The following is a 19,076-nucleotide window of genomic DNA, read 5'->3' on the forward strand; positions in this document are numbered from 1 at the left end:
GGGCAAGGATAAATAATAAAGGGGAGAGGGGGCAGCCCTGGCGAGTGCCATTTCGTATTACAAAGGGGGCAGACAATGTGTCATTTACTCTAACTGAGGCGGAAGCCTGCGAGTACATAGCTTCTATGGCACAGATAAAAGAGGGAGGAATGTTACGGATACGCAGCGCTGAGTACATAAAGGACCATTTGACTCTGTCAAATGCCTTCTCAGCGTCTGTGCTAAGAAGGACTAAGGGGAAGTTTTTCCTTTTGACATAATGGATAATGTTAAGAATTTGTGCTGTATTGTCTTTCCGCTCTCTATGTTTCACGAAGCCTACTTGGTCTCTATGAATGAGCGAGGGGAGCAATTTCGCCAGTCGGTTTGCTAACATTTTAGCTAGCATCTTTAAATCTATATTGAGAAGGAAAATAGGCCTATAATTGGGACACAAGGAGTGGTCTTTACCCTCTTTAGGAATTAACGTAATATGGGCCCTGGTCATGTCAGCAGAAAGGGGAACCCCACGTAGGGAATCATTATAAATTGGCAGGAGATGAGGGATCAATACCTCCTGGAAGGACAAATAATAAGGAGTTGGGAGTCCGTCCGGACCGGGGTATTTTCCTCTGGGGGAATTTTTTATCGCATCTAAAATTTCATCATGGGAGAAAGGGGAAGCTAATTGAATTTTATCCTGTTCCGAAATCTTGGGGAGTGCCAAGCTCTCTATATATGAACCAAAGGGCGTCAGAGGATCTGTACTACCCGAGAGAGAGCGCGAGGAATCGAGGTTGTAAAGAGATTGGTAGTAGAGTTGAGCGAACACCTGGATGTTCGGGTTCGAGAAGTTCGGCCGAACATCCCGGAAATGTTCGGGTTCGGGATCCGAACCCGATCCGAACTTCGTCCCGAACCCGAACCCCATTGAAGTCAATGGGGACCCGAACTTTTCGGCACTAAAAAGGCTGTAAAACAGCCCAGGAAAGAGCTAGAGGGCTGCAAAAGGCAGCAACATGTAGGTAAATCCCCTGCAAACAAATGTGGATAGGGAAATGAATTAAAATAAAAATTAAATAAATAAAAATTAACCAAAATCAATTGGAGAGAGGTTCCATAGCAGAGAATCTGGCTTCCCGTCACCCACCACTGGAACAGTCCTTTCTCAGATATTTAGGCCCCGGCACCCAGGCAGAGGAGAGAGGTCCCGTATCAGAGAATCTGTCTTCATGTCAGCAGAGAATTAGTCTGCATGTCATAGCAGAGAATGAGGCTTCACGTCAGCCACCACTGCAACAGTCCATTGGCATATATTTAGGCCCAGCACCCAGGCAGAGGAGGGAGGTCCCGTAACAGAGAATCTGTCTTCATGTCAGCAGAGAATTAGTCTGCATGTCATAGCAGAGAATGAGGCTTCACGTCAGCCACCACTGCAACAGTCCATTGGCATATATTTAGGCCCTAGCACACAGGCAGAGGAGAGAGGTCCCGTAACAGACAATCTGGCTTCATGTCAGCAGAGAATCAGTCTGCATGTCATAGCAGAGAATGAGGCTTCACGTCAGCCCACCACTGCAACAGTCCATTGGCATATATTTAGGCCTAGCACACAGGCAGAGGAGAGAGGTCCCGTAACAGAGCAATCTGGCTTCATGTCAGCAGAGAATCAGTCTGCATGTCATAGCAGAGAATGAGGCTTCACGTCAGCCACCACTGCAACAGTCCATTGGCATATATTTAGGCCCTAGCACACAGGCAGAGGAGAGAGGTCCCGTAACAGACGAATCTGGCTTCATGTCAGCAGAGAATCAGTCTGCATGTCATAGCAGAGAATGAGGCTTCACGTCAGCCACCACTGCAACAGTCCATTGGCATATATTTAGGCCTAGCACACAGGCAGAGGAGAGAGGTCCCGTAACAGACAATCTGGCTTCATGTCAGCAGAGAATCAGTCTGCATGTCATAGCAGAGAATGAGGCTTCACGTCAGCCACCACTGCAACAGTCCATTGGCATATATTTAGGCCCAGCACACCAGGCAGAGGAGAGAGGTCCCGTAACAGACAATCTGGCTTCATGTCAGCAGAGAATCAGTCTGCATGTCATAGCAGAGAATGAGGCTTCACGTCACCCACCACTGCAACAGTCCATTGGCATATATTTAGGCCCAGCACCCAGGCAGAGGAGAGAGGTCCCGTAACAGAGAATCTGTCTTCATGTCAGCAGAGAATCAGTCTGCATGTCATAGCAGAGAATGAGGCTTCACGTCAGCCACCACTGCAACAGTCCATTGGCATATATTTAGGCCCAGCACACCAGGCAGAGGAGAGAGGTCCCGTAACAGACAATCTGGCTTCATGTCAGCAGAGAATTAGTCTGCATGTCATAGCAGAGAATGAGGCTTCACGTCAGCCACCACTGCAACAGTCCATTGGCATATATTTAGGCCCAGCACACACAGGCAGAGGAGAGAGGTCCCGTAACAGAGAATCTGTCTTCATGTCAGCAGAGAATTAGTCTGCATGTCATAGCAGAGAATGAGGCTTCACGTCAGCCACCACTGCAACAGTCCATTGGCATATATTTAGGCCCAGCACACACACAGGCAGAGGAGAGAGGTCCCGTAACAGACAATCTGGCTTCATGTCAGCAGAGAATTAGTCTGCATGTCATAGCAGAGAATGAGGCTTCACGTCAGCCACCACTGCAACAGTCCATTGGCATATATTTAGGCCCAGCACACACAGGCAGAGGAGAGAGGTCCCGTAACAGAGAATCTGTCTTCATGTCAGCAGAGAATTAGTCTGCATGTCATAGCAGAGAATGAGGCTTCACGTCACCCACCACTGCAACAGTCCATTGGCATATATTTAGGCCCAGCACCCAGGCAGAGGAGAGAGGTCCCGTAACAGAGAATCTGGCTTCATGTCAGCAGAGAATCAGTCTGCATGTCATAGCAGAGAATGAGGCTTCACGTCAGCCACCACTGCAACAGTCCATTGGCATATATTTAGGCCCAGCACCCAGGCAGAGGAGAGAGGTCCCGTAACAGAGAATCTGTCTTCATGTCAGCAGAGAATCAGTCTGCATGTCATAGCAGAGAATGAGGCTTCACGTCAGCCACCACTGCAACAGTCCATTGGCATATATTTAGGCCCAGCACCCAGGCAGAGGAGAGAGGTCCCGTAACAGAGAATCTGTCTTCATGTCAGCAGAGAATTAGTCTGCATGTCATAGCAGAGAATGAGGCTTCACGTCAGCCACCACTGCAACAGTCCATTGGCATATATTTAGGCCCAGCACACACAGGCAGAGGAGAGAGGTCCCGTAACAGACAATCTGGCTTCATGTCAGCAGAGAATTAGTCTGCATGTCATAGCAGAGAATGAGGCTTCACGTCAGCCACCACTGCAACAGTCCATTGGCATATATTTAGGCCCAGCACACCAGGCAGAGGAGAGAGGTCCCGTAACAGACAATCTGGCTTCATGTCAGCAGAGAATTAGTCTGCATGTCATAGCAGAGAATGAGGCTTCACGTCAGCCACCACTGCAACAGTCCATTGGCATATATTTAGGCCCAGCACACACACAGGCAGAGGAGAGAGGTCCCGTAACAGAGAATCTGTCTTCATGTCAGCAGAGAATTAGTCTGCATGTCATAGCAGAGAATCAGGCTTCACGTCAGCCCACCACTGCAACAGTCCATTGGCATATATTTAGGCCCAGCACCCAGGCAGAGGAGAGAGGTCCCGTAACAGAGAATCTGTCTTCATGTCAGCAGAGAATTAGTCTGCATGTCATAGCAGAGAATGAGGCTTCACGTCAGCCACCACTGCAACAGTCCATTGGCATATATTTAGGCCCAGCACCCAGGCAGAGGAGAGAGGTCCCGTAACAGAGAATCTGTCTTCATGTCAGCAGAGAATTAGTCTGCATGTCATAGCAGAGAATGAGGCTTCACGTCAGCCACCACTGCAACAGTCCATTGGCATATATTTAGGCCCAGCACACACAGGCAGAGGAGAGAGGTCCCGTAACAGACAATCTGGCTTCATGTCAGCAGAGAATCAGTCTGCATGTCATAGCAGAGAATGAGGCTTCACGTCAGCCACCACTGCAACAGTCCATTGGCATATATTTAGGCCTAGCACACAGGCAGAGGAGAGAGGTCCCGTAACAGACAATCTGGCTTCATGTCAGCAGAGAATCAGTCTGCATGTCATAGCAGAGAATCAGGCTTCACGTCAGCCACCACTGCAACAGTCCATTGTCATAATTTAGGCCCAGCACCCAGGCAGAGGAGAGAGGTCCCGTAACAGACAATCTGGCTTCATGTCAGCAGAGAATTAGTCTGCATGTCATAGCAGAGAATCAGGCTTCATGTCAGCCACCACTGCAACAGTCCATTGGCATATATTTAGGCCTAGCACACAGGCAGAGGAGAGGTTCATTCAACTTTGGGTAGCCTCGCAATATAATGGTAAAATGAAAATAAAAATAGGATTGAATGAGGAAGTGCCCTGGAGTCCAATAATATATGGTTATGGGGAGGTAGTTAATGTCTAATCTGGACAAGGGACGGACAGGTCCTGTGGGATCCATGCCTGGTTCATTTTTATGAACGTCAGCTTGTCCACATTGGCTGTAGACAGGCGGCTGCGTTTGTCTGTAATGACGCCCCCTGCCGTGCTGAATACACGTTCAGACAAAACGCTGGCTGCCGGGCAGGCCAGCACCTCCAAGGCATAAAAGGCTAGCTCTGGCCACGTGGACAATTTAGAGACCCAGAAGTTGAATGGGGCCGAACCATCAGTCAGTACGTGGAGGGGTGTGCACACGTACTGTTCCACCATGTTAGTGAAATGTTGCCTCCTGCTAACACGTTGCGTATCAGGTGGTGGTGCAGTTAGCTGTGGCGTGTTGACAAAAGTTTTCCACATCTCTGCCATGCTAACCCTGCCCTCAGAGGAGCTGGCCGTGACACAGCTGCCTTGGCGACCTCTTGCTCCTCCTCTGCCTTGGCCTTGGGCTTCCACTTGTTCCCCTGTGACATTTGGGAATGCTCTCAGTAGCGCGTCTACCAACGTGCGCTTGTACTCGCGCATCTTCCTATCACGCTCCAGTGCAGGAAGTAAGGTGGGCACATTGTCTTTGTAGCGTGGATCCAGCAGGGTGGCAACCCAGTAGTCCGCACAGGTTAAAATGTGGGCAACTCTGCTGTCGTTGCGCAGGCACTGCAGCATGTAGTCGCTCATGTGTGCCAGGCTGCCCAGGGGTAAGGACAAGCTGTCCTCTGTGGGAGGCGTATCGTCATCGTCCTGCCTTTCCCCCCAGCCACGCACCAGTGATGGACCCGAGCTGCGTTGGGTGCCACCCCGCTGTGACCATGCTTCATCCTCATCCTCCTCCACCTCCTCCTCATCCTCGTCCTCCTCGTCCTCCAGTAGTGGGCCCTGGCTGGCCACATTTGTACCTGGCCTCTGCTGTTGCCAAAAACCTCCCTCTGAGTCACTTCGAAGAGACTGGCCTGAAAGTGCTAAAAATGACCCCTCTTCCTCCTCCTCCTCCTCCTCCTGGGCCACCTCCTCTTCCATCATCGCCCTAAGTGTTTTCTCAAGGAGACATAGAAGTGGTATTGTAACGCTGATAACGGTGTCATCGCCACTGGCCATGTTGGTGGAGTACTCGAAACAGCGCAACAGGGCACACAGGTCTCGCATGGAGGCCCAGTCATTGGTGGTGAAGTGGTGCTGTTCTGTAGTGCGACTGACCCGTGCGTGCTGCAGCTGAAACTCCACTATGGCCTGCTGCTGCTCGCACAGTCTGTCCAGCATGTGCAAGGTGGAGTTCCACCTGGTGGGCACGTCGCATATGAGGCGGTGAGCGGGAAGGCCGAAGTTACGCTGTAGCGCAGACAGGCGAGCAGCAGCAGGATGTGAACGCCGGAAGCGCGAACAGACGGCCCGCACTTTATGCAGCAGCTCTGACATGTCGGGGTAGTTGTGAATGAACTTCTGCACCACCAAATTCAGCACATGCGCCAAGCAAGGGATGTGCGTCAAATTGGCTAGTCCCAGAGCTGCAACGAGATTTCGCCCATTATCACACACCACCAGGCCGGGCTTGAGGCTCACCGGCAGCAACCACTCGTCGGTCTGTTGTTCTATACCCCGCCACAACTCCTGTGCGGTGTGGGGCCTGTCCCCCAAACATATGAGTTTCAGAATGGCCTGCTGACGTTTACCCCGGGCTGTGCTGAAGTTGGTGGTGAAGGTGTGTGGCTGACTGGATGAGCAGGTGGAAGAAGAGGAGGAGGAAGCCGAGAAGGAGGAGGTGGCAACAGGAGGCAAAGAATGTTGCCCTGCGATCCTTGGCGGCGGAAGGACGTGCGCCAAACAGCTCTCCGCCTGGGGCCCAGCTGCCACTACATTTACCCAGTGTGCAGTTAGGGAGATATAGCGTCCCTGGCCGTGCTTACTGGTCCACGTATCTGTGGTTAGGTGGACCTTGCCACAGATGGCGTTGCGCAGTGCACACTTGATTTTATCGGATACTTGGTTGTGCAGGGAAGGCACGGCTCTCTTGGAGAAGTAGTGCCGGCTGGGAACAACATACTGTGGGACAGCAAGCGACATGAGCTGTTTGAAGCTGTCTGTGTCCACCAGCCTAAATGACAGCATTTCATAGGCCAGTAGTTTAGAAATGCTGGCATTCAGGGCCAGGGATCGAGGGTGGCTAGGTGGGAATTTACGCTTTCTATCAAATGTTTGTGAGATGGAGAGCTGAACGCTGGCGTGTGACATGGTTGAGACGCTTGGTGACGGAGGTGGTGGTGGTGGTGTTGGTGGTACATCCCCTGTTTGCTGGGCGGCAGGTGCCAACGTTCCTCCAGAGGCGGAGGAAGAGGCCGAGGCGGCAGCAGCAGAATAGGCCGAGGCGGCAGCAGCAGAAGAGGTAGCAGGGGGAGCCTGAGTGACTTCCTTGGTTTTAAGGTGTTTACTCCACTGCAGTTCATGCTTTGCATGCAGGTGCCTGGTCATGCAGGTTGTGCTCAGGTTCAGAACGTTAATGCCTCGCTTCAGGCTCTGATGGCACAGCGTGCAAACCACTCGGGTCTTGTCGTCAGCACATTGTTTGAAGAAGTGCCATGCCAGGGAACTCCTTGAAGCTGCCTTTGGGGTGCTCGGTCCCAGATGGCGGCGGTCAGTAGCAGGCGGAGTCTCTTGGCGGCGGGTGTTCTGCTTTTGCCCACTGCTCCCTCTTTTGCTACGCTGTTGGCTCGGTCTCACCACTGCCTCTTCCTCCGAACTGTGAAAGTCAGTGGCACGACCTTCATTCCATGTGGGGTCTAGGACCTCATCGTCCCCTGCATCGTCTTCCACCCAGTCTTGATCCCTGACCTCCTGTTCAGTCTGCACACTGCAGAAAGACGCAGCAGTTGGCACCTGTGTTTCGTCATCATCAGAGACATGCTGAGGTGGTATTCCCATGTCCTCATCATCAGGAAACATAAGTGGTTGTGCGTCAGTGCATTCTATGTCTTTCACCGCTGGGGAAGGGCTAGGTGGATGCCCTTGGGAAACCCTGCCAGCGGAGTCTTCAAACAGCATAAGAGACTGCTGCATAACTTGAGGCTGAGACAGTTTCCCTGGTATGCATGGGGGTGATGTGACAGACTGATGGGGTTGGTTTTCAGGCGCCATCTGTGCGCTTTCTGCAGAAGACTGGGTGGGAGATAATGTGAACGTGCTGGATCCACTGTCGGCCACCCAATTGACTAATGCCTGTACCTGCTCAGGCCTTACCATCCTTAGAACGGCATTGGGCCCCACCATATATCGCTGTAAATTCTGGCGGCTACTGGGACCTGAGGTAGTTGGTACACTAGGACGTGTGGATGTGGCAGAACGGCCACGTCCTCTCCCAGCACCAGAGGGTCCACTAACACCACCACGACCATGTCCACGTCCGCGTCCCTTACTAGATGTTTTTCTCATTGTTATGGTTCACCACAACAACAAATATATTATTTGGCCCAATGTATTGTATTCAAATTCAGCGGGATATAAATTTGAGGCCTAGTATTTAGGCGCTGGGTGACCGGTATGGATTTAGTGACAGAATTAGACTTGGAAATGCACAGAAGCGTGTGTGTGAAGTTATTCTGAATGACCCTATGTGCACCTTCAATATGATCTACCCTTTTAGGGATAGATTTCAAATAGCTCTGATATAGCAGAAACGACTAAATTATGAAATTGCTAAATTGGGAATTGTATTTCAACCCAGAACAAAAAATGTGCTTTGACGGACACTAAATAACTTTCCCAGCCACAACAGGACAGCGGTAACGAGAGATTTAGCGGGATATAAATTTGAGGCCTAGTATTTAGGCGCTGGGTGACAGGTATGGGTTTAGTGACAGAATTAGACTTGGAAATGCACAGTAGCGGGTGTGTGAAGTTATTCTGAATGACCCTATGTGCACCTTGAATATTATATACCCTTTTAGGGATAGATTTCAAATAGCTCTGATATAGCAGAAACCACTAAATTATGAAATTGCTAAATTGGGAATTGTATTTCAACCCAGAACAAGAAATGTGCTTGAACGGACACTAAATAACTCGCCCAGCTACAGCACTAGGGACAGATTTAGCGGGATATAAATTTGAGGCCTAGTATTTAGGCGCTGGGTGACAGGTATGGGTTTAGTGACAGAATTAGACTTGGAAATACACAGTAGCGGGTGTGTGTGAAGTTATTCTGAATGACCCAATGTGCACCTTGAATATTATATACCCTTTTAGGGATAGATTTCAAATAGCTCTGATATAGCAGAAACCACTAAATTATGAAATTGCTAAATTGGGAATTGTATTTCAACCCAGAACAAGAAATGTGCTTTGAACGGACACTAAATAACTTCGCCCAGCTACAGCAGCGTAAGGACGAGATTTAGCGGGATATAAATTTGAGGCCTAGTATTTAGGCGCTGGGTGACAGGTATGGGTTTAGTGACAGAATTAGACTTGGAAATACACAGTAGCGGGTGTGTGTGAAGTTATTCTGAATGACCCAATGTGCACCTTGAATATTATATACCCTTTTAGGGATAGATTTCAAATAGCTCTGATATAGCAGAAACCACTAAATTATGAAATTGCTAAATTGGGAATTGTATTTCAACCCAGAACAAGAAATGTGCTTGAACGGACACTAAATAACTCGCCCAGCTACAGCACTAGGGACAGATTTAGCGGGATATAAATTTGAGGCCTAGTATTTAGGCGCTGGGTGACAGGTATGGGTTTAGTGCCAGAATTAGACTTGGAAATACACAGTAGCGGGTGTGTGTGAAGTTATTCTGAATGACCCTAATGTGCACCTTGAATATTATATACCCTTTTAGGGATAGATTTCAAATAGCTCTGATATAGCAGAAACCACTAAATTATGAAATTGCTAAATTGGGAATTGTATTTCAACCCAGAACAAGAAATGTGCTTGAACGGACACTAAATAACTCGCCCAGCTACAGCACTAGGGACAGATTTAGCGGGATATAAATTTGAGGCCTAGTATTTAGGCGCTGGGTGACAGGTATGGGTTTAGTGCCAGAATTAGACTTGGAAATACACAGTAGCGGGTGTGTGTGAAGTTATTCTGAATGACCCAATGTGCACCTTGAATATTATATACCCTTTTAGGGATAGATTTCAAATAGCTCTGATATAGCAGAAACCACTAAATTATGAAATTGCTAAATTGGGAATTGTATTTCAACCCAGAACAAGAAATGTGCTTGAACGGACACTAAATAACTCGCCCAGCTACAGCACTAGGACAGATTTAGCGGGATATAAATTTGAGGCCTAGTATTTAGGCGCTGGGTGACAGGTATGGGTTTAGTGCCAGAATTAGACTTGGAAATACACAGTAGCGGGTGTGTGTGAAGTTATTCTGAATGACCCAATGTGCACCTTGAATATTATATACCCTTTTAGGGATAGATTTCAAATAGCTCTGATATAGCAGAAACCACTAAATTATGAAATTGCTAAATTGGGAATTGTATTTCAACCCAGAACAAGAAATGTGCTTGAACGGACACTAAATAACTCGCCCAGCTACAGCACTAGGGACAGATTTAGCGGGATATAAATTTGAGGCCTAGTATTTAGGCGCTGGGTGACAGGTATGGGTTTAGTGCCAGAATTAGACTTGGAAATACACAGTAGCGGGTGTGTGTGAAGTTATTCTGAATGACCCAATGTGCACCTTGAATATTATATACCCTTTTAGGGATAGATTTCAAATAGCTCTGATATAGCAGAAACCACTAAATTATGAAATTGCTAAATTGGGAATTGTATTTCAACCCAGAACAAGAAATGTGCTTGAACGGACACTAAATAACTCGCCCAGCTACAGCACTAGGGACAGATTTAGCGGGATATAAATTTGAGGCCTAGTATTTAGGCGCTGGGTGACAGGTATGGGTTTAGTGCCAGAATTAGACTTGGAAATACACAGTAGCGGGTGTGTGTGAAGTTATTCTGAATGACCCAATGTGCACCTTGAATATTATATACCCTTTTAGGGATAGATTTCAAATAGCTCTGATATAGCAGAAACCACTAAATTATGAAATTGCTAAATTGGGAATTGTATTTCAACCCAGAACAAGAAATGTGCTTGAACGGACACTAAATAACTCGCCCAGCTACAGCACTAAGGACAGATTTAGCGGGATATAAATTTGAGGCCTAGTATTTAGGCGCTGGGTGACCGGTATGGATTTAGTGACAGAATTAGACTGGGATATGGCCAAAAAATAAACAGACTATTGCTGGTTAAATGCACTTGGTGTGACAGCTTCACCCTGATGTAGGCTTTAGCCAAAAAACAACCACACCATTGAGGGTTAAATGCACTTGGTGACAGGCGCAGCTTGCCCCTGATTTAGTATATGGCCAAAAAATGAACAGACTATTGCTGGTTAAATGCACTTGGTGTGACAGCTTCACCCTGATGTAGGCTTTAGCCAAAAAACAACCACACCATTGAGGGTTAAATGCACTTGGTGACAGGCGCAGCTTGCCCCTGATTTTGTATATGGCCAAAAAATGAACAGACTATTGCTGGTTAAATGCACTTGGTGTGACAGCTTCACCCTGATGTAGGCTTTAGCCAAAAAACAACCACACCATTGAGGGTTAAATGCACTTGGTCGCAGCTTGTGCTGGCGCACCACAAGACACAAAATGGCCACCGATCACCCCAGAAAAATGTGACTGACAAACGGTCTGGGCAGCCTAAAAACAGTGAGCAATTGAGGATCAGCAGCTCAATGATCCACAGCTGCAGATCGATCAGTTAATCAAGTCCTTTGGAGGAGTTAATCTGCCTAATCTCGCCCTACTGTCGCAGCCGCAACCTCTCCCTACGCTAATCAGAGCAGAGTGACGGGCGGCGCTATGTGACTCCAGCTTAAATAGAGGCTGGGTCACATGGTGCTCTGGCCAATCACAGCCATGCCAATAGTAGGCATGGCTGTGATGGCCTCTTGGGGCAAGTAGTATGACGCTTGTTGATTGGCTGCTTTGCAGCCTTTCAAAAAGCGCCAAGAAAGCGTCACAAAAGCGCGAAGAAAGCGACGAACACCGAACCCGAACCCGGACTTTTACGAAAATGTCCGGGTTCGGGTCCGTGTCACGGACACCCCAAAATTCGGTACGAACCCGAACTATACAGTTCGAGTTCGCTCATCCCTAATTGGTAGTAGTCCCTAAACAATGAGGCGATTTTGTTTGGCTCAAAGGTAAATCCACCTTCTGGAGTTTTCAGCTTGTGTATATAGTTATTTGACTTCCTACTCTTGAGTCTAGACATCATGTAGCGGGAGGCTTTGTTCCCATGAGCGAACATTTTATATTGGGAATGTAGGAAGAGCTTAGCTGATGCCATATTTAAAAGATTTCTGAGGGAGGCTCTGCACACCGACAATTCTTGTAAGTGAGCTTCCAGCAGAGATCTTTTATGAGCACTTTCTAAAGACGCAATTTTGGTGTGTAAGGAATCTATCATTTTTTGCCTTTCCTTCTTAAGATGTGACCCCAGACTGATACAGTGGCCCCTAATGAACGCTTTATGGGCGTCCCAGATAATTTGTGAGGAAACCCCAGGGGTACAGTTAATATTAAAGTATTCTTCTAGAAGGTGCTGTAGTTTGGTTCTGGTATCTTGAGCACTTATGAGCAACTCATTGAATCGCCAATGACTGGTGGGTTTATGGATAAGAGGGGGTTTTACGTGAAGGTATATTGGGGCATGATCTGAAAGGATAATGGACCCTATAGCCGCCTCGGAGCAAAGCTGAAGATGTTCCAGTGAAATAAACAAATAGTCCAGGCGGTGATAGGACTTATGCATTGGTGAGAAAAAGGTATAGTCCTTGGAGTCTGGATGAATAGTTCACCATGCATCAATTAAGTGTGCTTTTGATAGTGTCCGAATAAGGGAACGGATACCTTTTTGGGATTGGACAGATTTATGCGAGGAGGAATCTATCAGCGGATTCAGGACAAGATTTAAGTCCCCTCCCATTACCGTAACACCGTCTCTGAATGGCTCTGATTTTGCTAATACAGATTTAATCCAAGGAATCTGTCGGGTATTCGGGGCATACAGATTTATGAAAGTGTATAGATGTTGCCCTATCTTCCCTTTGACCATTATGAAACGACCCTCTGGGTCACTCAGCTGGTCCTCTAGGATGAAAGGTACTTTGCTCTGGAACCCAATGCTTACTCCTTTGGAATTAGATGTAGGAGAGCCACAGTGATACCAGTTGGAGAAATAGGAATAAGACAAATTTGGGAGGTGCTGGGACTGGAAGTGGGTCTCCTGTAGGAAAACAATATTAGCTTTATCCTTTCTCAAAATTCCAAAAATCTGGCTTCTTTTAGAAGGCGAGTTGCAGCCTTTTACATTATAGGAGGCAATTTTAAGAGCCATCATGGGAACAAGGAGAAAGGACAAAAATGCTGAAGCATGCGTGTCTGTATATTAGTCAAAATGAAAATTTGAGTATAATACTTAATAGTGGGATGACCCAGCCAGGGAAAAGGTTGAAGTCCAAATGATGGAGTGACCTGTCTCGGATGGATAGTGCTCCACACAATGAAAGACCTGCGAAAACAGTTAAACACTATAAGTAAAACAAACAAAGAAAAATTGGAAACTACATAAGGGTCCCGAGGGACTCCAGTAAGGGGGGGAAATGGCATTCGCCTATTTTGGACCCGGCAATAAAGGTCGAATATTACCGGTCAGTCAGTCAAGAAGTCGACTAAAATATACATTAGAGGGCAGAGGCCAACGAGATAGTGGCCTAGAGGGTCCCAACTACGGTTTGCGTCCCAGAGTACGTATATGCTGGACCTACACGGGGAACGCCAAACCGAGAGTCGGCCTCAGGGTAATTATACAGACCTCTTGTAGTATGGCCACATCTATACAGTATAAAATTGCATGAGTGTGAGCAACCTGTTACAGTATATAGCTTATATCTTCTACCTGAGTTCCTGACTCACAAGATACCTCTAAAATTCTGATACCAGGTTGCGTTCCCGTAGTGTCGACTATCCACCTCTCTCTGGACCAACAAATAGGTCCATGAACAATGTATAGGTTAGAACATCACCCGGTGTAATTATTATGCAAATACTTCAGAGGCGCTGAGTACATATAAAGACCTGTCGCCTAAAAATGCGCAATAGAACACCACTGGAAGAAGGAAATGATGGGCCTGTGCATAACCACGGTCGCTGAGATAGCCTAAGACCTGCCTTGAGCAGCTTTGACCGAATATCACCTGAGTATACCATAAGCAAAATCGCCTGATGCGCATAAGCCGGTGATACTAGGAATTTTGAGGGCTAAATACGACTATATCATGCGAATAAAGAACCTAATCGGATTATGTTAAAGCGCGAAATGACAACTAATTCCCCTTATGGCCAACATAAGACACTACGTGAAACACAACTAGGCATTTAACAATAAACAGCTAGATAATCAGTTACTAGATGGACATCAATTCGGATACGCCTTGTCTCGTCTAGTAAAACTTGAGAAAAATCCTGAACTGCGATATAATTAAAGAAGGTATTCAATCGCATACATTATATCGAGTTGTGACTTCGTAATGACGGTTAAACACCTATCACTGGACCTTCTAATAAGACCAGAGAAACCAAATATAGGCTAATCCCTCAGCAGGGGTAACCAATCATTAAAATAGTGTAGAGGTGCTGAGCGCATACAGTGATCTATTGTGTGAAGCTGCGCAATAAAACAACACTGGAAAAAAGGAAGTGACGAGCTTGCGCATACAACGGTCTCTGAATTAGTCTTCAATCTGTCTTAAAACATACACCCCCGAATATCTCCGGAGTATACCAATAGCAAATCGCCTGTTGTGTACACGCCGGTGGTATAGGGTATATTTGCAATCAAAATCTGACTGCATCCTGTAGGTAAAGAAAACAATCTGGCTGTAATAATGCGCATGATGACAAATAATTACCGAAAAGGCTAACAGAAGGCTCCTCGTGAATCTCAACAAAACAGTTAACAGTATTCAGCTAGATATATCAGTTACTAGACGGACATCGTTTTAAACACGTAATGTCCCGTCCAGTAAACCTTAAGAAAATCTCGATATGCTATACAATTTATGGCCGCATCCAATCGCAACTTGCGAACAAGTACAATGTACATTAGGGCAATTTTTAGAGCTACATTAGAGTACATCAGATGACAGATTTAAATAGTCAGAGAGGTGGTAGAAAGAATTACATTGGGGAAAGCTGGAGGTATGACAGAGACAAATTACAGGGGGCCAGGGTAAGTGAGGAAGACAAGGGGATAAATTGGTTGATACTCATCCGATGCGAATAGAACTGTTAAGACGCGAAAAGTCACAATTTCAGAAGACGTCGGTCGCAATACGCCTAGGGGTAAGAGGATGACTTTTCTTCTTCTCTTTCTGTCTTTGTGCTTTAGGTGTCCCTTTCAGTTCGAATGCTGTCACCTTAGGCAGTTTAGGAAGAGCAGTAATGTCCTGGATAGCGTCCCAATCTTCAATGTCCAGGGGATTGATATCTAGTAAATCAAATGCTGGGCCTAGGTCCACGTGCGACTTGATGGTGATCCTCCTGCCTTGATGCGAAAAGGACAGACCGAACGGGAACTGCCAACGGTATAAGATCTTGTTGTTCCTAAGCCAATCTGTGAGGGGCTTGAGAGACCTACGTTTCTGTAGTGTCACCGGAGCAAGGTCTTGAAAGATATTTATCGGCACCCCATTATATTTAGCTCCACCCGGTAAACGAGCCTTGTTTATTATGGCTTCTTTATCTTGGAAGTGGAGGAACCGGCAAATTATATCCCTGGGGGGTTCGTTGCCTTGTGGTTTTGGGCGCAGTGCCCTGTGGGCTCTCTCGATTATAATAGAAGCAGAGCGCTCTGGGCCCAATAATTCTTCGCATATCTCCTTCACTATGGCGGAGGAATCTTGTGCGGATTCTGTCTCTGGAACTCCTCGGAATCTGAGGTTATTCCCTCTCCCACGGTTCTCCTGGTCTTCCAGGGCGCTGAACATTACATTTAGGTGTGCTTGGCATTTTTGAAGGTTAAGGGCCGTTGCCGTTTGAAAATCCAGGATTGCGGCTTGATTGTTCTCTAAGGCCTCCACTCTGCCGCCAATATGTCTGACATCTTGCCTCATGGAGGTGAGTTCGCTGACAAGCGGTTCCATAGCCCTTTGGAGAGCGGAGTCCAGGTATTTTCTGGAAATCGGGAGATGCTTGCGATGCCTTGAATCTTCTATGTCGCTGGTGTCAGCTTGTATCTCGGCCTCGCTCTCCTCCGTCTCTCTGCTGGGCTCCGGCGCCATTTTAGTCTCCCTCGCGGCACAGATCGCTGCAGCTTTTTTGATGAATTTATCCATGTCGCCGCAGTTTGACTGGTGCTTGGGAGGAAGGGATGAGTCCCCTGTTCGTTGCTGGCCAATCTTGCCCATCTTTCAGGTTAATAAACTGACATTAGCTGCTATTAAGCCGGATCTGAGCAGCAGAGCTCCAGCGCACACGTCCATTCAGGTCTGGCACTAGCTCCGCCCCCCTCGTTGTAGTGAGTTTTGGGTCTCCCTAATCATCTCCCCATCACCAGGACCACCAGCTGCTCCCTCAGCCTTGAAAACAGCATCCAATTGAAGAAGCCAGGATTGTTCTCTGGCCTTGTAATCCATGATGGAAATTGGTTGTGAAAATCTGGCCAGGGAAGTATAGTAGAGAATATCTGTAAATTTATAGACCATCATCTAAAACCGAGAACTATTACCGTCATACACATGAAATTCATCCGGTGAACGGACATTTCAGATTCGACACAATCTCACTTGTTCTAGCTCCAAGGTGGTCTACTACGCTTCATGTCCCTGTAAGAAAATCTATGTAGGATTGACTACTCGGGAGCTGAAGGTTCAGGTACGTGAACACGTGAAAGATATTCTTTCAGCGGCCGATACACAGAGCAATATGGATCAAATTAATGAGAACTTGTGGTTCTCGTCATTTCTGTAGTCACCAGGACTATCACTGTGGGGTATCTTCATTACCCTTTTTTTTACGTTTTCCGTTATGATTTTAACATATTTTAACTTGATCTTCCTGTTTTTTCAGCCCTGGGCCATGCACTAGTGAAGTTGCTGCTTGGCGCTGTTTATCTTATCCATAGACGGTTTGCGTGATGGGGTCTTAGAAGTACATCATGATTTCCATTGTACCCTGGACCATTTGACGTCATATTATTCCATTATCTCTATATGTATACAGACATTATGTCGTCTTATATTGTCCTTGACAATCTTTTGCAAGGTTTTTTTGTATATAAATGTTGGTATATATTTAAAAATATTTACCTTCGGATATATTGTCCCATTATGTCTGCAGGTACGTATTGTGCTGTGCCTATTGCTGTTTTTCATGAATTGTTGGGATGGGCTTGTTACATATATTATATACCTTCTGGTATTATTTTATTCTGGCACCATCATTCTTTACTTTTGACACAGTTCTAAGATAACATTATATATTCCCTACACACACATCCTATATACACACTTCCCTAACACATCCCCCCATTTCCACTTTATATTTTGTGGCACTGTTACAATTCTGTCCCTTCTCTCTGCTTTCCTCTCCCCCCCTTCCCCCTCGCCCTTTCCCCCTCCCCACCTCTTTCCCCATTTTCCTTCCCTCCCCCTCTTCTTTCCTCACCTCCTGTATCCAGGATATCTTTCACATTGTACACTGTATCATTAACACATGACTCATCACTCATTCACCATCCTTGGTCCTATTTTCTCAATTCCCACACCAGGTTGATCACATCTTTCACTTCCCTTGAACATCCCATTGTGCCCTTTTATTACAGTATTACCCATATATTGGAAATTTTATTATCATGTTTTTCATCTTCTCACTCATGTCTCTTATTATATGTTGTATATCACATTTATGTGGCAATGCTATTATCATATCTTTTCCTGTATCCCTACAATTATGGTATTACATTATTGTATCTCTTATTAAATCATTGGTGTGTGTATATATATTTCATTGTGGAGTTTTTGACTGTCTTTTAATGACATTGTTTATTGTATTGTATCTAATTATTTATTGACATGGTATTTCTCAAAAAATGACACTATTTTTAACACTAAATATGGAGATGAAAAATAATAGATGTATCTAATTGGACCTTTTATGGATTGTTACATTCTTATACATTATAGTAATATATGTAGCGGCTACATTCTTTTGCATTATAGTAATATATGTAGCGGCTACATTCTTGTACATTATAGTAATATATTTAGCGGTGTAAGCAGCGCTGATCTATTGCGAGGATCTCTTCCTACTTATGGTCGCACTTTTATTTATATATTGTGCCCGATTCCCCCGGCTGACATGGTGCGCGCAGCGCTGCGGGGTCGCGTTCTGTGTCCTGCCCTGGGGCGGCTCTACGCCTGCTTGGTGCGTCACGTGACTTGGTCATGTGGCGCGCCGCGTCATGGCGTGACGCCCATGGGCGGGATCACAGAGCCCTGGCCGCCGCGCTCTTTGCGCCCAAATCTGATCAGCTGGGAGAATCAATACTCGGACACGATTGGCCAGGGGTTGTTCAAAATAGCTAATCCCACAGTGATGGCGTTACCCCCTGACAAAGGTACGCTGAAACGCGCTTCGGGGTAACGCCATCCCAGACATTCAGGTCGCTGTTACTCTCGGTGAGTCGTTTCATTTACATTCTCTCCTCTGGCTTACTGCTACATAGGTGGGACATAGGTCCAGCAGGCTCACACCACCGCTTTGCTTGCGGGTTGTTTGTGTGTGCATTCCCTTCTAGTCATCACCCACCATATTTACATTACTTCAGTAATTGCCATGTTTCATATTTGGACTCATACTAATTGCATCAATGTTTAATTATGGCTTTGACTTTCTTTGTCGACACTGTAAAGCTGGGATGGCGCTTGTGCTCCCTACTCCCCTTGTTTTATGGCATTTTATCATCCACTGCTTGAGTAATTAATAAAGTATTTTATTTTTTCACCATTGGACGTTTATGAGCTTAAGTTTTCTTAGTTTTTTCCTAGGTATAGCAGTGGTACAATACATCCAAATATTGGTGAATTTCGCCATAAAATGTTAATGACAAATTAGTGAAATTATATAAAATAAAACACGTACAAAAAAAATTGATTTATGAGGTGGATTTTCATATGGAGTAAGAGTTTGAGGAGGCGGTTGACGTAGCGGTGTAGATGGAAGCGGCGGTGGAGGAGGACGAGATAGCCAACACAGGATTTTGGTTTTAATTTAATTTTTTTAAATTAAGGTACACTCCAAAAGAGTGTGAAATATCCAAAATAAAAACATGAGCAATTGCGCTGCAGTATAACAATGGCTGGTTAGTGCATGTATATTCTGCACAAGGTATGGACAAGTCCTGAGTGATC

This window comes from Bufo gargarizans, chromosome 5 (assembly GCF_014858855.1).
Source record: "Bufo gargarizans isolate SCDJY-AF-19 chromosome 5, ASM1485885v1, whole genome shotgun sequence".
NCBI classification, from domain to species: Eukaryota; Metazoa; Chordata; class Amphibia; order Anura; family Bufonidae; genus Bufo; species Bufo gargarizans.